Source organism: Choloepus didactylus, chromosome 4 (assembly GCF_015220235.1).
Source record: "Choloepus didactylus isolate mChoDid1 chromosome 4, mChoDid1.pri, whole genome shotgun sequence".
Lineage (NCBI taxonomy): Eukaryota > Metazoa > Chordata > Mammalia > Pilosa > Megalonychidae > Choloepus > Choloepus didactylus.
In genome coordinates this window covers 167,050,900-167,070,882 of record NC_051310.1, presented here as the reverse complement: position 1 = coordinate 167,070,882, position 19,983 = coordinate 167,050,900, and the positions used below count along the sequence as shown (strand labels likewise).

Here is a 19,983-nt window from a genome sequence, read left to right as displayed (position 1 = left end):
AAATTTATCACCAGCAAACTTGCTCTACAAGAAATATTAAAGGAATTTCTTCAGGCAGAAGGTAAACAATGCTTAATAAAAATGTGGATTTACAACATAGGAATGAAGAATATTAAAAATGGCAAATATATGGATATGTGTCTGTGTATGTAACATTTTCCCATTTTAAAAATGTCACTGAGAAATAATTGATTATTTAAAAAAAATAACAACAAAGCATATAGGGATTTATAATAAATATAGAAGTAAAATGTATGACAACAATAGCACAAAGGCCAAGAGGGGATAAATTGAAGGTTTTGGATTCTTACATTATACATGAAGTAATATAATTATATTTGAAGATAGAATATAAGTGAAAGATGCATACTATAAACCTTAAAGCAATAAAACACTATGGCAAATATAGAGACAATAGATAAATTTTGTATATAAAATATACACTCAACCCAAAAGAAGGCAGAAAAAGAAGAGAAAGAAAAAAGAATATATAGCAGAATATAAAACAAATAAGAAGGTGGCAAATTTAAATCTAATCACATCAATAATTATAATAATAACGTAATTGCCTAAATATTACAATTAAAAGAAATTTTAATTGTCAGGGTAAAAAAGAAGACCCAATTACATATTGTCTATAAGAAACTCACTTTAAATATAAAGACACAGATAAGTTAAAAGTAAAAGAATGAAACAGAAATACCATTGGAAAGCTAGAAAATCTGTATCAATATCAAACAAAGTGGACTTCAGAATAAGGAATAATATCAGGGAGTAAAAGAGATATATCACAATGAACAAGAAGTCAATTCATCAAATGCATACAAAAACCTATAGTTTTTCAAACTCCTAAGAGAGTTTCAACATACAAGAAGCAAAAACTGACAGAGCTAAATGGAGAAACAGACCAATCCAAATTAGAGTTGGAGATTTCAACAATCACCTATCATAACTGACAGAAAAAAGAAACACAAAGTCAACAAATATATAGATGATATAAACAACACTATCAACCAAGCTGATTCTAATAATTTATATGGAAATGCAAAGGATCCAGTATAGCTAAAATAATTTTGAAAAGGAAGAACAAAGTTGGAGGACTTATACAATTTGATTTTAAGACTTACTATAAAGCTACAAATCAAGAAAGTCTGATATCAATGTCAGGATAGAAGTATAGACCAATGGGACAAAATAGAGAGTTCAGAAAAAGACCCATGCATATATGTTAATTGATTTCTAACAGGGGTGGAAAAGCATAGTCTTCATTAATTGGTACTACAATAACTGGCTACCCATGTAGAAAAATAAATCTTGACCTTTACCTTATGCCATACACAAATATTAACTCAAAATGAATCACCTAAGTATGTAAACTAAAACTATGCAACTCCTAGAAGAAAACAGAGGAGAAATTATTTATGACCTGGAGAAGGCAAAGATTTCTTAGATAGAGTACAAAAAGCATAAACCATAGAATAGAAAATTAATAAATTTGACGTTAACAAAATTAAAGTTTCGCTCTTTGAAATCAGGAAAACGAAAAGGCAATCTTCCCACTACATATATCTGACAGCAGACTTGTATCTAGAATATATAAAGAACTTTGACAATTAAATAATAAGAAAACAAACAACTGAATATTAATGGGCAAAAGGTTTGAAAAGACACTTTACAAAAGAAGACGTTTTTATTTCCTAGGCTGCCAAAGCAAATAACATGAAATGGGTTGACTTAAACACTGGGAATTTATTAGCTTATGGTTTTGAGGCTAAAAGAAAGTACAAATCAAGGCATCATCAAGTTGACCATTTTTCTCTGAAGACTATGCCATCCTGGAACTGGCTGCCTGTGATCCTTGGTTCTTCAGTCTCAAGGCAAGGCATGTGGAGGCGTTTCCTGGTCTCTTCCTTCTCTTCTGGTTCCATTTCAGTTTCTTGCTTCCTGTGGATTTCTCTCTGTGTCTGAATTTCATTCTGCTTATAAGGATTCCAGTAACAGGAGTAAGACTCATCCTGATTGAGGTAGGTCACACCTTAACTTAAGTAGTCTCACCGAAAGGTTTTACTCACAATGGGCTTACACCCACAGGAATGCATTAAATTTAAGAACATGTTTTTCTGAGGTACGTAACGGCTTCTAACCACCATGCTCCACCCTCTGGACCCCAAAAAGACATGCTCTTTCTATATGTAAAATACAATCATTCCATCATAATATCCCAAAAGCCTTAAGTCATTTCAGAAACAAACTTAGGACAAAGTGTCATCATACTCGGTTATGGGTGTGGTCTGCCCTGGGGCACAATTCCCCTCTGTCTGTGGACCTGTGAAACCTAAAGAACAAGTTACCTGCTTCTGATATACAATGGAGGGACAGGTATAGGATAAATATTTCCATTCCAATAGGGAGAAATTGGAAGAAAAACAGAGGTCGTGGTCTGAAGCAATTCCAAAACTCTGCAGGGCACACTCCATTAGATTTCAAGGTCTGAGAGTCATCTGTGGAATGGTGCTTTGTCTTCTGGGCCTAAAGAAGCAGCAGCCCCATCCCTTCCAGGTGCTCAGAGGCCATGCTATCCCTAGAACAGTGGGGTGAAGGCTCCACCCTCTCTAAGCATCAGGATGGTGGGTAAGCTCTTTGCAAACACCAGAACGCAGGCTCCCCTATCTCTGAGCATTGGGGTGGTGGCCGGACTCTCCACAATCCCCCAGACACAGGTTTGATCCTCTCAGAGCACTGGGGTGGTGGTGTTCTTTATGAACAATGAGGCAGAAGTCTGCCCTTCTAAACACTGGGACAGACTCACCCTTTCCACACACATGGGTAGGCCACCTCTCTTGGCCCAAGAAGATGTCTTCAGTCCAGACCTCAGCTTCCATGGTTCTGTCCTTGAAGTGATTTTTCCTTCAACTTGTCCCTTCTCTGTCCCTTTTGGTCCAGGATGGCAGTGGTTTCATTCTTATAAATTACGCAATAAACTTGTTGGCCTTGCATGTAGTACACAGGGGTCCAAACTCCATTAGACAGTAGGACTTTCCACAGATCCTTCCTGGATAACTGGATTCCAATTCTAACAACTTCTGACTGGTTCCATGTTCACACTAAACCCTCACATGGAGCACTGTTCTCTGGGGGCTTGCTTTCTTGGAGCTCAGAATTTTCCAAACCATCAGTTTCTGGGGGTTTTTGGGGGCCCAGGAGTTCAGTTCTCAGCTTATCCCTTTCCTCTTACATTTTACTATAAGCTGCAAGGAGAAACCAGGCTGTACTTTTCACACTTAGCTTGGAAATCTCCTCAGCTAAATATCCAAGTTCATTGCTTTGAAGTTCTGCCTTCCTTGTGATATCAGAACTTAATTTTGCCAAGTTTCCTGCCACTGTAAAACATGGACCACCTTTCCTCCAGTTTCCAATAACACATTCATCATTTTCATCCAAGGTCTCACTGGAAGTACCTTTAGCATCCATATTTCTACCAACAGTCTCTCCAAAGCAATCTAGGCTTTTTCTATCAAGCAGCTGGAAGAATCGTGAGGTGCTCAACAGAAAAAGCCTAGACTGCTTTGGAGAGATTGTTGGTAGAAATATGGATGCTAAAAGTACTTCCAGTGGAGAAAGTAGATCAACAGTTTCCTGGGTTCAGGGGTTGTGGGTGGGATGAGAAGGTCATTGGGAAGGAACACAAGGAAACCTTTGGGTGTGATGGAAATGTTCTGTATCTTGTGTTGGAAATTAATGAGGGTTTACATTTATCAAAACTCACTGAACTATAAATTTGAAATGAGTATATTTTATTTATGTAAATTATATTTCAATAAAGTTGATTTTAAAAATAAAATAAAGCTTAAGGGGGGGAGGATTAAATTGTCACCTGCCTCTTAAATTCTTGGATTCAATAAAAGTGATTTAAAACTTTAAAGAATAAGGTAGATTACAAAACAAGATGCAGAGTATTACCACATTTGTATAAAATTAAGTGTGTATACGCATGTGTAAATATGCATAGACAGAGCCAGGAAGGAAATTCTCCAAATATATAAATGGGTGAACATCAGGTCTGAAATATGGGTGAGTTTTCATTAGTGAATCATACTTTTGTTGGTGTCAATAAATGACAACAATCCTATTAAGCCCTCTGCGTGTGAGCTACTGCTCTGCAAATATACTTGGACAGTTTCTATGTATCTACATCCACATATAGCTGACAGGCAAAGAACTAACCCTAGGTAAAGAGAGTCAATATATATCTCCAACATGTCCTTTTTCTCTTAGTTCCTTCTCAACCATCCCCATCAAAGATGTCTTGTGCTCTCCAGCTGTCTATTAATTCTCTCCTCCCAACAAGATGAGCTGAGATATGAATATTATTTACACTTACCATTTGTTTGGTCAGAAGAGAAAGAACTGAGTCCCTCTCTTACAAAAAACTAAAACCAATGGCCTATTCCTTGCAGAAGACAGTGCCTCTTCTCATCAGATTCCTGTTCCAAGACCAGGACCCCATCCTGCTCCATCACAGGCTGCCTGAGGGGAGGGGTTCCCTCCCTCACATTCTCCTTCACCTCAATCTCATTCCTACTTCAAAACAGGTCAGCCTCTCCTGCCTTCACCTCAAACTCAATCCCAATGAATCCTTTTTTCTGGAGCCTCTCAGACATTGTCAGTTTCCTAGCACATTTGATGCATGCACATGTGTCCAAAGTGCAGTAGAAAACACACAGAATACAAGTCAGAAGAATTGTGTGCTAGTCCCTGCTCTGCCTGACCAGCTAGTGACTTCTGACACCATAATTCAGTTTCTGCTTCTGGGAAATGAGAAGCTAAATTGAGATCTTTTCCAGCTCTCATATTAGAAATCTAGAGATATATTCTGCTCTTTAATGACATTCTGGAATATAGCCAGATTCCTCCTATAAGTATATCTGAAAGTCTAGCACATATATTTCTGTCTTTAAAAATGTAGTTGGAATGTATCATCTTCATTTCCAGAGACATTATTGAATAATGGGGCCACTTTCCAAATCACAGATTAACATAATACAGAAGCTGAAACCTCCTTTTCCAGCATTTACCTACTTTTATACACACATTCTGTGTGTATGTGTGAGTCTGTCTCTCTCTCTCTCTCTCACCTCATCCCCACCCTTGTCCTCCTCCCCCACCCCCTCCCCTTCTCTCTAACTACTCTTATTTTCCTCTTCCTCTCTCTTTATTCACTCAGACTACATGAGTAGGGCAGCACAGCCCACAATCAGAAAGTTAATAAACTTGCAGAGCTGTATTTGGGAATAAGATTAATGGCAAAGTCATTTAGGCGTGAATGCTAATTTATGCTGATTAGGTCACCCACAAATGAGATAGGAGCAAGCCCCAAACCCAGGTGACTCCCATCATCTCCATGTGGACACTTGCTGGTGCTGGTTGTATCCCAAGAAGTGTCATACATGGAGTCAGGGACTTCTGTGTAGAGAAGGTTCTAGGTCAGAGTCCATTGAGGAGTTGCTTTTTCCCAACCAGCATCCAGGTGGATCATACAGCTGCTGTCTCAACTGTCCACCGGTCAAGAAGGAGCTGGTTCCATGTAACAGGCAATCAGTAGGTTGAGAAGAACATGGTTTGGAGGAAAGCAAACCTCTTAACATGCTAGAATTTCACAGATTTGTGCAGAAACTGGTAGGAACAGTGATAACTAAAGTCAAGAAGATATGAACTTAACATCTACTGCTGGTGAAGGTGCTACAAGTTTTTCCAATTGATAATAAAAATCCCAGGAGAAGGGAAATAAACTCTCCAATGCAGAAGAGGAAAAGCCAAAGACACAAGACCAGGTCATCAGAGAAGAAGATCTGAACAAAACAATGGCAGAGAGAATTTAGCCAAGGAGTTTTGCAACTTCCTAATCAGGAAGCACTGGAGATTTAATGTGAGAATGATGCTGCATGTTATTTGCCATTTGCTTTAACATAACATTTAGCATTCTGAGGTCCCCCACACTTAATCCCTCAGCTACTTTAACAAAGTTCCCAGTAACGAACCTAGCCATGTTTCACTGAGAAGAGACATGTGGGCAGAGTTGGTCCCAGGGAATAACTGTAGACCCTGTGTCCACACTACAGAGAACCAGCCCTGTAATATAACTGGTTGCTAAACAAGACTTATTACCTTCCGGGTGTGGCATATGCAACACTAGTAACAAATGTAATATTTTAGAAACAGAGGCCATTAGTTGAAAGTAAAATCATCATCATCATCATCATCATCATCATCATCATCATCATCATCTTTGTAAAACAGAACTTCCATTCAAATCAATGCCATCAAAAAATAACGGGAAACAAGTTTTCACCTTCTATAGCCTTGTGTCCTAAACTCCAGGGCTTCAAAGGTTGGATGAGAGTAAACATTTCAATACACTGTAAATGCCTTCAATCTGCATAATGGCTACTGCTTTTGCCCCTTAGAAAATTTCCCTTTTGGTTTCAGAGGCCTACCTTTTTTTCAAAGTGTCACGATACTAGAAACAGTTTCTTATTGAAGAAGTCCAGCATCATGACAGGTGAAGTACTGAGAAAGTAATTGCTGGAAAAGTCACAGATACATGCTCAGCAGCCATCTCCCAGACCACTCCTACCCCCCCACCCCCTCCATTTCTATTGTGTGCAGATGTTTCAGTCTCTTCCCATTCCACAACCCAAGTGAGATGTTAGGTCCAATGAAAAGGCCTGATCAGACCTTAAACCCAGAAATGGCAAACAAGCAGTCCTAGATACTTATCAGGTCAGGAATCTGTTCGTGGCAGCCCCCCACCTTCCCTCGGGCAGATAAATACCCACCTCAGACAGCACAAACTTGTCTTTCTCTGTTTATATGAAATGGAGTGTGCAGATATGCCACCCACCAACCCTGGAGACCAAAGTTCATATAGCCCAGTGTGTGTACAATTGGGGGGCAGTGAAAAAACCCTTATGGCTCTCTTGGATACAGACACCCAGGTTACTATTATTCTGGGAGACACAGAGGGGAGGGGGCAGCAAATAGCTTTGGGAGGTTTTGGGCATTCCATGCTACGGGGATGGGAGGCTATTGCTATCCTGTGGGTTGGTCCCCATGACCTTTTGGCCACCACTGTGGTGATGTTTCCCACCAGCAAATGCATTGTAGGAGTTATGTCTTGCATTGCTGCGCCTCTCAGCAGCAACTGCGAGGATGCGCTCCCACAAACCATCAAATTCTGGCCATCACAGTAGGGTGAGTGACAGAGCATGCTCCCCCAGTGCTCCCATCTCTTTGCCACATTGTCCAACAGCGGTAGTATCACCTCCCTGGTGGGGAAAAGGATATTACTGATAAAGGACTTTCTATCTGTGGGTGTCTTCTGCTTCACTGTCCCTGCCTACAATAGCCCAGTTTGGCCAGTGAAAAAGGCAAGTGGAATGTGGCAGCTAACTACAGATTATCAGAGCTTGAATGCAGAAGTGCCGCTTTGGCACACATGGTCCCAGACATTGTGCTATTTGCATGTTGGTGCTGGCATATTCCTCAACTCCAGAATCCTTATGGCACCCTTATATCAGATGACATGAAAGGCAGGTGTTTTTTACTGGGGAACAGAAGAAGAGCAGGCCCTACAGGAAGTTAAAGTGACTGTTTCAGCTACCCTGCCTCTAGGACCTTTGGAGCCTGGATGTCCATTCAAGCTCCAGATTTCTGCCACCAGGACCTGTGACAACTGGTCCCTCAGACAGAGGGAAAGAACAACAGGAATTTGCCAACCCCTGGTCGTTTTTGAGCCAGGAGGTTCCCAGACACAGCCCAGCATTGTTCCCCTTTGAGAGGCAGCTTCTGGAGTGCTATTGGGCCTTGCTGGAATCAAGGGGATCACTGAAAGCACTTAGATTCTCCCAAGGTCAGAAACCTCCAACATGTTCTGGGTCCTGCGTAATCAGAACACTCAGCCAGGCAGTGCCCAACACCGGAGCATCATTTGGTGAAAGTGGTACATTCAGGATCATGCTTGCCCAGGCCCCCAGGGAATTACACGCTTTCATGAACGACTGGCAAATGCCCCCATCAACAATGATCCTATGGTAACACCAGATGAGAGCCCTTCCCTCCCTGCATTGGCATCCTGGGGACCCTGACTTGAGGATGCCCCACCAGATCACTGGTTACTGATGAATCAACCAAGCTAAAGCCATCTGGCATCCATCAAGCAGCAGCTGCTATTTCCCTTGCCTCAGACAGACAGTATACCATCTCTGGCTCTGGAAAGAGTGCTCAACAAGCTGAAATCTGAGTGATCCTCTTTCTCCTGGAACACTCAGACCCGAGCACCCCCATGATACCTGTTACCGACACATGGGCAGTCACCAATGGCTTGGCAGTCTGGTCAGGTTCATAGAGAGAATGCAGTGGGAGAATCAGTGTGGGGAAGGAACCTTTGGAAATAGTTGGTGGTAGAGAAAGGCACAATCTTTGTTATCCATGTTGATGTGTGTAGCAAGGCCCCATATCATAATAAACATCACTGGAATGACCTAGCCAATGAAGGATGCACAGAGCTGCCTTTTGTACCCAAAGGACCTGGAGATCTTCCTGGGAAAGAGGCAAAGGAAGAGCCCTGGTCAGAGGATGAGGACAAGGAAATTACCCTTGGTGATATCTATGAAATAGCTGAATTTCCCATGACTGCTTCTACCACTGAGTGGATTTACCACCAAAGTGGACATGGAAATTCCAACACTATGAAAGTATGAGCCCAGGAACACAAACTAACTCTCTCATTACAAGAGGCCCAATTTGCCATTTACCAATGTGACAGATGTCAAGTACAAGCCAAAGCCCAAAAAGAGCATTTAAGGGTTATTCCCAATAGGGCTGCACCAGGCCGCTCACGGCAAGTGGACTACATCAGCCCTCTCCAACCATTGCAAGGTATGTCCTGTGCCTTGGTCATGGTAGACACCTATTAAGGTTATGGCCTTGCCTTTTCAATTTGTTGTGTAGATGCAGCACATACACAGGATATCTTGGAAAAGCAGCTTTGCCACCACTTTGGGTACCCAGATGACATCGCTTCTGACCAAGGACTCCACTTTACTGTACAATCCACCAATGCTGGGCCCAGACTCATAAAATTAGATGAACCTTTCAAGTCACCCACCACTCACAGGCTGCTAGCATTGTGGAGAACTTTAATGGCTGCCTAATAAAAGAGATTCAGCAGCTATACCTTGATAACTCTTTTACTGGATGGACTGTCTACCTTACTCGGGTCCTCTGGAAGCTGAACTCAGCAGTTCCTGGAAAGAAAACATGGCCTTATCCTACTTACTAGCACCAGGAGGGAACAAGGGTAGGGGAGGAACCCAAGCTTTGCTATGCATCCACCTTTATGCCCATCAGGATGAGGATTGGCCCTGAAAGGGGGACCAACAACACACTACTTCGGATTCTCCTTTTCAGCCACTATCAAGGAATCATCACACTTTTTACCCCACACAACTCCCAGGATAGTGGGAGGTTAGGGCTGCCAAGCACAAGGTTGGGATGATGGAAGCAGGCCTAGAAGTGCTTAACACAGGAGGCAGCAATCCAGTGAATGGGACCTGAGGGGCCCTATGGGCCTGACACATACATACTGGAGGTTACTGGGTGAAGCCTACCTCCAGTTGGGCCACCAGCCCCTTTGGGAATGGTCATGGGATACCTTCAGGGAGTCTTGACAACTCCCATCTATCAGGAAGGTGTGGAAGTGGACTGGAAGATGTGGGTAAGGCACGCAGATCAATGGGAAAGAGATGAGGTTGTAGCTTAAGGCAAGGGGCAAACAGACTATCTGGTCTTAGGGAAAAAATAAGCTACTGCAAATAGGCCAAGAGAAGTGTCTCCCATGGGAAGTGGTTGCACAACCACCCTGTTAGGACTAGTTACTGTTCCCTTCTCTTGTTTTCTATAGATTTGATATGATGGCAACCTGGAAGGAAGACTCCTTCATTCAGCTGACGTGGGTCATAACGGCAGCAGGGAACCTGACCAATGGCTGGATCGACCATCTGATCCCTCACTCTCTCTGTCCTCTTTGCCAAGTCCAGATTGACTCTCAAGGAGCTATGTTTGAACTAACACCAGGAAGTCCTTCATTTAAGCCTTGTGAGAAAGACAACTGACTGTGTACTCTTCTTCTCCATGCCCCAGGACAACCTGTTGGGATGCAACAACTTCCAATGTAATGAAACTGGCAAATGGCTCAGTGCATTTCCAATTTATTATCTCCAGCAAAGCATGATTTGCCTGGGAGGGGTGAGTGGTGGTGGTCCATGATTCTGGATTCACCACCCTTATGTTTCAGTCTGTTTCCATTTCACAACCCAAGTAAGATGTTATGTCTAATGAAAACACCTGACCAGATCTTAAACCCGGAAATCAGGAACAAACAGCCCTAGATGCTTATCAGGGCAGGAAAGTCTCAGTGACGGGGCCTCCTCCCCCTGGGATGGATAAATACCACCCTCAGGCAACACAAACTTGTCTCTCTCCACTGGTGCAAAATGGTATCTGCAGAGCTGCCATCCACTGACCCTGACCCAAGCAATTTGGCCTTCCCGAGAGACTGACCATGATAGTATCTCTTCCCCTACTCTTCTGGAGGCTTTGTGCTTTGTAAGTAGTAAAGTGACCATTTGCTGAAGGTTTGTGTTTTCCCTGAGCCTGTGTTCCTATAGCGCACCATGCAGCAACTTGCTCCACAGTTGTCTAGAGCTTTAGGAGCTCCTTGCAGATTTCCCTAAAGTCAAACAGATCAGAGCATAGAGTATTCATAAAACTCCCCCATTAATTCCATAAGCCTCCATTACCATAAGTGGAATCAATTTTGCAACTGTGGCTTTCATTATAAAGATCACCCATACTCCTTCACCTTTCCTACCCCACCTTATCTAATCCCTTTCCATCCACACACATAAAAGCACAAAATGTATTAAGAGTTTATATATACTTGACACTTTGCCAGTGACAATCATGTCCCTTAAAACCAAAACAGGGACTAATAATGTGGACTTTGTTCTCCCCTTTGTCAGGGAGCTCACTGAAGGGTGTGGCTACCATGAAACAGGATAAACCAGTTCCTATTAAACCAGATCATCAGAGATGCTGTAATAGCATGAAGGAACACCAACCTAGGGCCAAGAAACTGAGATTCTTGTCCCAGCTCTGCCACATATTTTGACCTTAAACAAATCACTTTACCCCACTAGAACTTAAGCAGATGTACGTACTAAGGTTTTCTCCATTACCAAAATTCTGAGATTCTATGACTTCCTATAGGTAGCCATTATCAGCTATTCCTTGCTCCTTCCCTCCCCATATCACTAAGCAACAGTAAGAAAACATGAGATGACAACATTAGAATTTCCCCGAGTTTTACCCTCCAAGCCCCCATGAGAATTTAAAAAATATTCTGAATATCCTACAGAATAGGGCAATGCAAGATAGGAACACAGAATCAGAGCTGAAGAGACCCTACCTACTGCTCTGGTATCATGAAATAAAACCTAATCTAGGAAAAAAAAAAAAAAAAAAGCCCTTCCTTTATTCTAACAAGAAAAAAACACAATGACCAGACAGGCCTCCTGGGCTATACCGTGGTTATACTTGTTAATGGGATTTTGCTCGTTAATATCATTTCCCTAAACCTGAGCCTTCAGGTAGCACATAAGTTGCATCAAGTGCTCCTAATTCCAGGACTGAGCACCATATTATCTACTGACACTAGCTGGTCATGAACTAGCCCTTCCAGAGGCTCTACCATGGTCACTTACATGCACTGTGGCAAAAGAAGAGAACTTGGAGACAGGTATGTGAGGCAACTAGTAGTGGAGTGAGGGCCTGCATTTCTTCCAGGGCTTAAGTTTCAAGGCAGCAGATATGGCAAAAGATGCTTATTGTGAAAATCATCCTTGAAAACCCATTGGGAAAGCACCCTGTTGGAGATGGATACATGGCCTCTCTCTAATGCTGTTTTGCTCTAGGGTTGGAACAGGAGACTCTTTCTAGGGTTAAGCAATAGCACTCAGGGGCCACGTTTAAATGACAGAATTGCCCTCACCTCAGGGAGATGCCACCACTACGGGTGGCTTGAGGGAACCGAGATGAAGAAAAGCAGAGGCAGGTCTTCCAGTGGGTGTGAGCTCAGGTCAGGCTCAGGCTTACTGAATGAACTGGCATGCAGTAGCATTTACAATGTTCAAATTTCTTTCTAAATGATCAGGTTTGAATTTGCATATGTTAAATGTGCACAGGATGTAACTCCACTATAATGTCACTAAGTAAGCATAACAGATTTTCTGGGACTGGCTAAATTCAGATATTCTGTCTCAGACTTAGAGATTGTGATAAATTACAGGTTTCAGAATGATAGTCATTCTAGAAAATAATATAGTCCCTTGAAGGATAACTCATCCGCCTTTTCAGACTAGGATAGGAAATGACATAGTACCCTTATATACACAAGCATGCACACATGCACAGGCCTGTCTCATTTCCTATTGAAAAGCATTCATCTATTTCTGCAGCCGGTATATGAAACGATAATGTTTTTGACAAACAGTTAAATAACAGATATACTTTTAAAGTTGCTTTAAGGCAATTCCTTTTTTTGTGCACCTTAATATTTTGCTGATGTTTTCATCTTCATGGTTCTTCACTGAAAATAAAATCTGAAATCTGCCTTCCTGACTGGAGTCTCAAAATTCTACCTGGTAATGGAGTATGATCCTGCTAAAGAAGTATGTTTTAAAGCAGAGGTTGTAGGGCTCTGGTGCTACTAGCTCTGAGCTGGTCACAGAAAGTGCGAGGCTGGTAGAGATAACAGTAACATTCAGGTGAGGGCAGCAGCACCCTTAGTTGGCCTTACTCTCCTCAGCTCAGACCCACCACCTCTCTCAGGTCCACCACATCCAAATCACCACATCCCTCCTTCCCTTTTACCCTGAGCTCCCTCCTGTTAAAACGACCTCCTTCCCTTGCAAAATTAAGATGGTGTGCATTACTTCCACACTCTCCCACCACCAGAGGCAGTGAAACCCAGCATTAATCAGTTATCTGCTCTGGAGATGCTACTATAACAGGCATTTGAACCCTGCAACACTTTTTTTCTGAGATAAGATAAATCTGGAGCAATAAAGACATCATGTCATTGGTCATAAGACACTCAGCAAATTTTCTAAACTGAGGTATCTAAAAAAAGACAGATAACATTCATGGAGCACTTGCTATGTGCTATGCACTAAATACTTTTCATGAAGTAGCTCATTTAATCCTTACTATAACCCTATGAAGTAGAAATAATTATTGTCCCCAATTTACAGATGATGAAATTGGGGCACAGAGAGTACACAATCTGCCCAATGTTCACCAAGTGAGTATGCAGTAGTACCAGGATTTGAACACATGATATCTGACTATGAAGCTGCTACTGAAATGTCCTGACCTCAGAGTGACCCTCTGAAACTCTACTCACACACAGGAGTAACTCCAGGCAGAATTCCAGAGGCAAATTCCCAGTAGATGGCCTAATGGGTGAGAGGATAGAAGAGTACTTCTTCAGCAGAGAAGTGAGGGAATGGGAACAAAAGCAAAAAGCAAAGAAGGGAAAGGAAATGAATGTTTATCGAGGATCTACTGGGTAACTCACAAGCTTGTGAGGTCTGGATTACTAATCCCCTTTTCACAGATGAGGGTACTAAGGCCCAGAGTCTTAGTACCCTCCACACACCAAAGTTAAGACTCCTTTGAGCTGGAGATGAGCAGGGAGAAAATTTCATTCATCTGGGAAAAGAGAGGGAGGAGATGAGTTCACACAATGGGACCTTGGAGCTGGAGCAGGGGGGAGAGAGATTGATTGGAAACCCAAAGAAGAACCTGAGGAGTCTTGGATAGAAGTCACTTCATTGGAGGATGGTTTGGACCAGATGTTGAGAGTTAGGAGGGAGGGAAGGACAATGAAGCAGAGCCCTGAAACAGGACTTATGGAGCAATCGTTAGAGCAGAGGCAACAACTAAGGAAGTCCCAATCCTGGAGACCCCCAGCATATGTTTGTTCAGTAAGTTAGAGCTTAAGCCTGCAGAATAACGTTCTGAGTAAATGTGTTCTCATTCATAGGAATGAATTCAAGTATTTCCAAAGGATGACCACAACCTCTTCAGTAGAAGGTAAACAGAATTTGGTGATTATGGGTAGAAAAACCTGGTTCTCCATCCCTGAGAAGAATCAGCCTTTAAAGGACAGAATTAATTGGTTCTCAGTAGAGAACTAAGGAGCCCCCACAAGGAGCATATTTTCTTGCCAAAAGTCTGGATGATGCCTTAAAACTTATTGAGCAACCAGAATTAGCAAATAAAGTAGACACGGTTTGGATAGTGGGAGGCAGTTCTGTTTATAAGGAAGCCATGAATCAGCCAGGCCATCTTAGACTGTTCGTGACACGGACCATGCAGGAATTTGAAAGTGAAGCATTTTTTCCAGAAATTGATATAGAGAAATACAGACTTCTCCCAGAATATCCAGGTGTTCTTTCTGATGCCCATGAGGAGAAAGGCATTTAGTACAAATTTGAAGTGCATGAAAAGAATGATTAATGTAAAGATGTTTTCTGACTTAATTCAAATTTTTCCCTTCCCCTGCCCCACCCCCAAATTAAGTATTCTTACATTAGGAAAAAAAAAAGACCTTTGTTAACTCTAAATCTATAGATAATTGTTTCTAAGCATGGTGTTTTTACTCTCCATTAATCTTAACTAGACTGTATCAGATACCATTTGTGAAGTATTTCTTGTTATGTCTGCTTTAATACCTATCCCTCAAGGGTCAGGATTAGGTCCCCAGTACCTGCCTAGGGTAGCATATCTATCAAGACAGCCTAAATTGGAGAGTCCCTGGTAGCGTGAGTTGAAACCAAGACCCTTAGAGATAGGAGCTAGACTCAGGTAGAGATTACAAACAGAAGAACTACAGCTGGCATTTTAAAAAAAAAAAAATTGTATCAAAATAAGGACTGTCAATTATTCTGGTTACACCATCCTTCTGAAAAAATTCTGTTCACTCAGATAGGAAATCAGTGAATTGAGAGCTCCACTATATTCAGTAGAGAAGGTAGAAATAGGTAGGAGACTAACTTTTTGAGGGTTAAAAGAGGAGAAAAGGTCTGAGACCTTTAAAATTTCTGTTTCTTATCATCAGTGAGATTCAGAGTTGTTACTTGATAGAAAAGAAAGAGCTCAACATAATAACAAGCATTGTGGCTAAAATTAAACTTAGAGGTAATGAATTGAGAATGGATATTGCTAGCAAACAAAATTAGTTTGTTAGAAAATAAGCTTCACACATTAAAAAATGAAACTTACAATACTTTTATTCATCATGTTAGCAAAGATTTAGATTATTATGATATCCAAAAAAATAACATTTTTAGCATTTTCTGCATTATAAATTGGTATAGCCATTTTAAGAGTATAAATTATCAATATGAATTAGAATTCAAAATGTTCATATCCTTGGGACCCAGAGGTCGCATTTCTAGAAATTAATCCTGAATTTTAAAAAGGACCAAGAGTATTTGTTGAAGACTTTTTTTTAAATAACAGTTTGGAAACAACCAAATGTTGATCAATAAAGAAATATCTAACCAATATAGCTAGAAAAAGTAATATTCTACAGCAGTTGAAATGACTGAGGTACTGACATAGAAACATGTCACAAAGATTGCTAAGTGAAAGAAGCAAATTGTATATGTAAGCCAAAATTTTTAATAAATATTAATGTGTATATGAAAAAAGGGTTGCAGACTGTCGACAGTATCAGGAGTAGGGGAATATTTTTCTCATTAGGGTATTTCTATTTTGATTTGATTTTGTGTAACTCTGTGATGTTTATTTCCATGAAAAACCTGTTGAAGATAAGAAATTGAGCCCCTCATGTTCAGCAGTAAAATTAGGATACATGACATCCAGAGCATAAAGGAATTTCCTTACATCTTTCATACAGGGTAAAAAAAAAAGAGGTCAGACAAAGGAATCAATCCCATATATTATGTATGAAAACATGACTGTAGTAGAAAGTATAAAACCACACATGGTTCGTTTGAAATATTTTCTTTAAAAAAACAGGGTGTGGGGGGCAGGGACCAATTAAAAGTTCTGGAGAAGGATGATGGTAACTTGGACCAAAGGGAGGAATTGGGCATGGTGAGGAATTTCATGAGTCAGGATATATTTTAAAAGTAGGAGTAGCAGGATTTTCTGGTGGAGTTTGATTTTGTCTTTGACCCACTGAATTTGAGATGTCGTTAAGACAAGAAAGAAGGAAGGCGAGAAGGGATAAAAAGAAAAAGAAACTGAAAACAATAGAACCATGACTTCAAAATTATGAGAAGAAAACTTTTTTCAACTGAGAAATCTATTATCAGCCAAATATAATCAATCAAGGGAAAGGGTAAAAAAGACATTTTTAACCAAGCAAAGACTCAAAGATGTTTCCTTCTTGCACCCTTTCTTGGAAAGTTACCAAAGGAAATGCTCCAACAAAATGAAAGAGTAAAATAAACCAAGAAAAAGTGTGACATGGGATCAAGGAAATGGGAGCAAACAACAGATAATATTCCAGCTATGTAGCTGGCTTAGAAAACAAAATGTAAAAATGAAACAATGGTTTACTTGCTTTTTACAAAATATTCATAGGTTGTTGACAGATCTAAGGCATGTGGAAAGAGGTAAATTCATTGAAGATAAAGCAAATGAAGAAAAAAAAAAGGAGGGAAGCAATAATTAATTCCAGGAAAAAGAAAAAGGTATACAAAAAAAGACGTAAAACATAATATGCTATTTTTTTCAACAGTAAGTGATATATACGTAGTCATAATATGATGACTGGTTAATCCCAAAATCTGGTAACTATTGTTTGGGGGCAATATGGGGAGGAAAAGAGGATAGTGGTGGTGTATGAACTAAATCCTCATCTATCATATCAGGAAGTCACTAAGATAATGTGTAAAACGAATCAAGAAATAATATAAGTAATTGTTTTGAGAAAAAAACAGCAGAAGAAACTGCTGAAAGAATTAAAAGTCATGGTCTTTGGATAGTGGGAAGGGATGGGGTAGGGGTCTGATGGGTTTTTTAATACACTTAAGAGGTTCTTAAAATACATATATTAATATGTGTATTCATTTGAAAAACCAAAAAATTAATCTGGGGGGGGGGGTGAAACATGAAGGTAATTGCCAGAAGAAAAAGCTAAAAGGATGAAACGGACAATTGAGGCGAGGAATACACAGAGCAGAGGACTGTTGTTTTCACTGTAAACCTATTGGAACCATTCGATTTCACTTAACCATCTTCATGTATTCCTTTAATAAAAACTATCTAGTTTAAAAAAAAAAAAAAACAACCAAGGAAGCAAATGTTGTCTGTCTTTCACTTCTCTTGGGCTTGCTCTCCCCTCCCAGGCTTTCCCTCTAACACAAGCTTTGCCATCTCTTTCCTAGTCCCCCACCACTCTGCCTCCAGATCTCAGTCATATTTTTTTCTCTAATGATGGAACTGAAGAATACTTTTATTTCTTGTATCAAGTGAATAAAGCTGAATGCTACCATTCTTAGTTTTTAAATGAGCTAAGCAGATAATTTTATTCCACTCCCCAGAAACATCACTGATTTTAGAACCAAGTTTCTCTTTATATATAAGGGGACATTACTGAAATTTTCTATGAATCTTTTTTTTTCCTTTAAAAACAAAAGCAAAGTTCTCATTTCTACCATAGATAAAGTACTTTGGGTGCATAGTTCTCCCACCGGATTATAATTCTTTAAAAAAAAAAGACTTTGGGGATTTGTTTACTTTATTAGCAGCCCCTGATAAAAACACTAAGGAAAATATCTTTTGTAAGAAGACCCTAACTAAAATCTCAGAAATCTCAGAAATTGGAAGCTCTGAAGCATATGACTCCTCTCTGTTATCAACTAAAAGTGATTTTAACAATATGGGGCTAACTTTTGCATGTAGCAAGGAGTCTAGCAGATGATTCCGGAAATGCTGCAGGGGTTGAAAGATATCACTATGGGCTAGAACTTTCTTTCCTTCTGCTGGGCCATCTTCAGTGTTTTCCTTCATGTGAGGCAAATATTTTACATATTTTTGACTGTACTTTTTATCCTGAAGAGAAAATGTTAAAATTTTTATTATTTTTATTAATTTAATGTCTGAACCAGCAATTTCACCTATATAAAATACAACTTCAAGCCAAAGTTAAGTGAAAAAGATCCCTTAGCATCTCTATTCATTCACTAAACATTTATTGATTTGTGCCAGACTTGAGATAGGCATTGGAATAGGGATTCAGAGAGAAATAAATTACAAACTGTACTCTCCAGAAGCTTTCATTCTGGTGCAAGTGACATATAAAAACAGATCACACTGTATTTAAAAAACTGATCGGCAATGGCCAAACACTGTAAGTGAGGAAAAACAGAGGGTGGGGGAACCCAGAGAGGGGCGAGTGACTGCCTAAAGACACTGGGGAAGGCTTCATAGAAGAGACACTCCCCTGGTTTTGAAAGCACACAGACATTTGCCAAGTGAAACAAGCAGCATTTTCAATGGGTTCATGGATGGAAAATGATCTGAGAGTCAGGTCACATTATAAAGGCCTCTAGATACTACCCTGAGGTAAACTTGAGGTTCTTAAATTGGAGAATGATGTGGCAGGCTTTTAATTTCAAAAAGAAGACTTGCAACAGTGTGATGACAAGTTTGTAGAAGGAAGTGACCAGAGAGGAGGCAGCGGTGGTCATCTCTATGAGATGCAATGAGGGATTAGATGAGACGATGGCAGGGAAGGGTGGAGAAGATGGGTAGATCATAGAATTATAAAGTGGAAGTGACAGGGTTTGTTAAATGTTTAGAGGTGGAATGATAGGGAAGGGGAGTTGTCAAGGGCAATTCACAGATTTTCAGTTTAGAAGGCTGGAAGGAAGATGATGACACTCACAGAGATGGGAAATAAAGATCTTGGCAGGAGCTGCTGAGTGCAGTTTTGAAGTACTGAGTTTGAAGCCATGAGCGGTTTCCAGGTCAAGGTACAATCAGAGTTGCAGAGCTTGAGCCTGCAACAGAATTCCTGTCTCAGACATCAGTGGAGGCACCTTCAGCTCATAGGCAGAACTGAAGTTATGGCAGTGGATTAAAAGAGGAAAGAAAAAGAAGCAGGAAGATTGTAGATTGTGGGAAGATGGTAGAGTAGGGAGCTCCAAGACTCAATCCTTCCACAAAAACTATTAAACAAGCAGAAACTGTCTGAAACAACTATTTTGAAATTCTGGAGGCCAAAAGCACACTGTACAGCATCCAGGGAAGAGCAGGAAGAAGAGGCTGATAAATTACAGTCAAGAACAGTAAATTGCTCTCTCCAAGTGGCAGCTACCACTGCCTACCAATGCCCAGTGGCCCCATCCCCCACTCTCACAGCAGGCCACCAAGGGGTCCAGCCTCAGACTAGCTTGCTGGTGACAGAAAGGAACATAAAAATCCTACTCCCCAAGAACAGAGGTGGGCACAGCCAAACACTGATAACAGTTTTTGATTAGTGACTTCAGATCACTGGGAACCTGGCTCTGAGGCAGCTATTGTTTCAAGCTGTCAGGTCCGAATGCAGCAGCAGCCATTGCTTCAACCCTCCCCAGCAAGGTGATGTGTTGGCAGGGGGTGGAGACTTAAAGATGCTACACTTGCTCAGGACTGCAGGGGATAGTTAGTTGAAGGACTACATTTGCTGAGCAGACCAGGGAAGCTCAGCTTTGGGGAGCTATTGGAGAAGATCTTGTGCCCTTCCAAATTCTCTCCCAATGGCACTTTGGAGCCAGTCTGCACCTACTTTGTGGGTCCCTGACCCTGTTTTGTCTAGGAAAGACTGACTTGGGAAAGACTTCT

General features: G+C 40.8%; 1 protein-coding gene and 1 pseudogene across 3 annotated transcripts in view; one reads left to right on the top strand and one right to left on the bottom strand.

The window, feature by feature from the left end:
• Positions 1-19,983, bottom strand: part of AKAP6 (A-kinase anchoring protein 6) — a 532,325-nt gene that overhangs the window by 460,696 nt on the left and 51,646 nt on the right. The gene's annotated exons all lie outside the window — the stretch shown is intronic.
• On the top strand, positions 14,163-14,640 carry LOC119532389 (annotated as a pseudogene).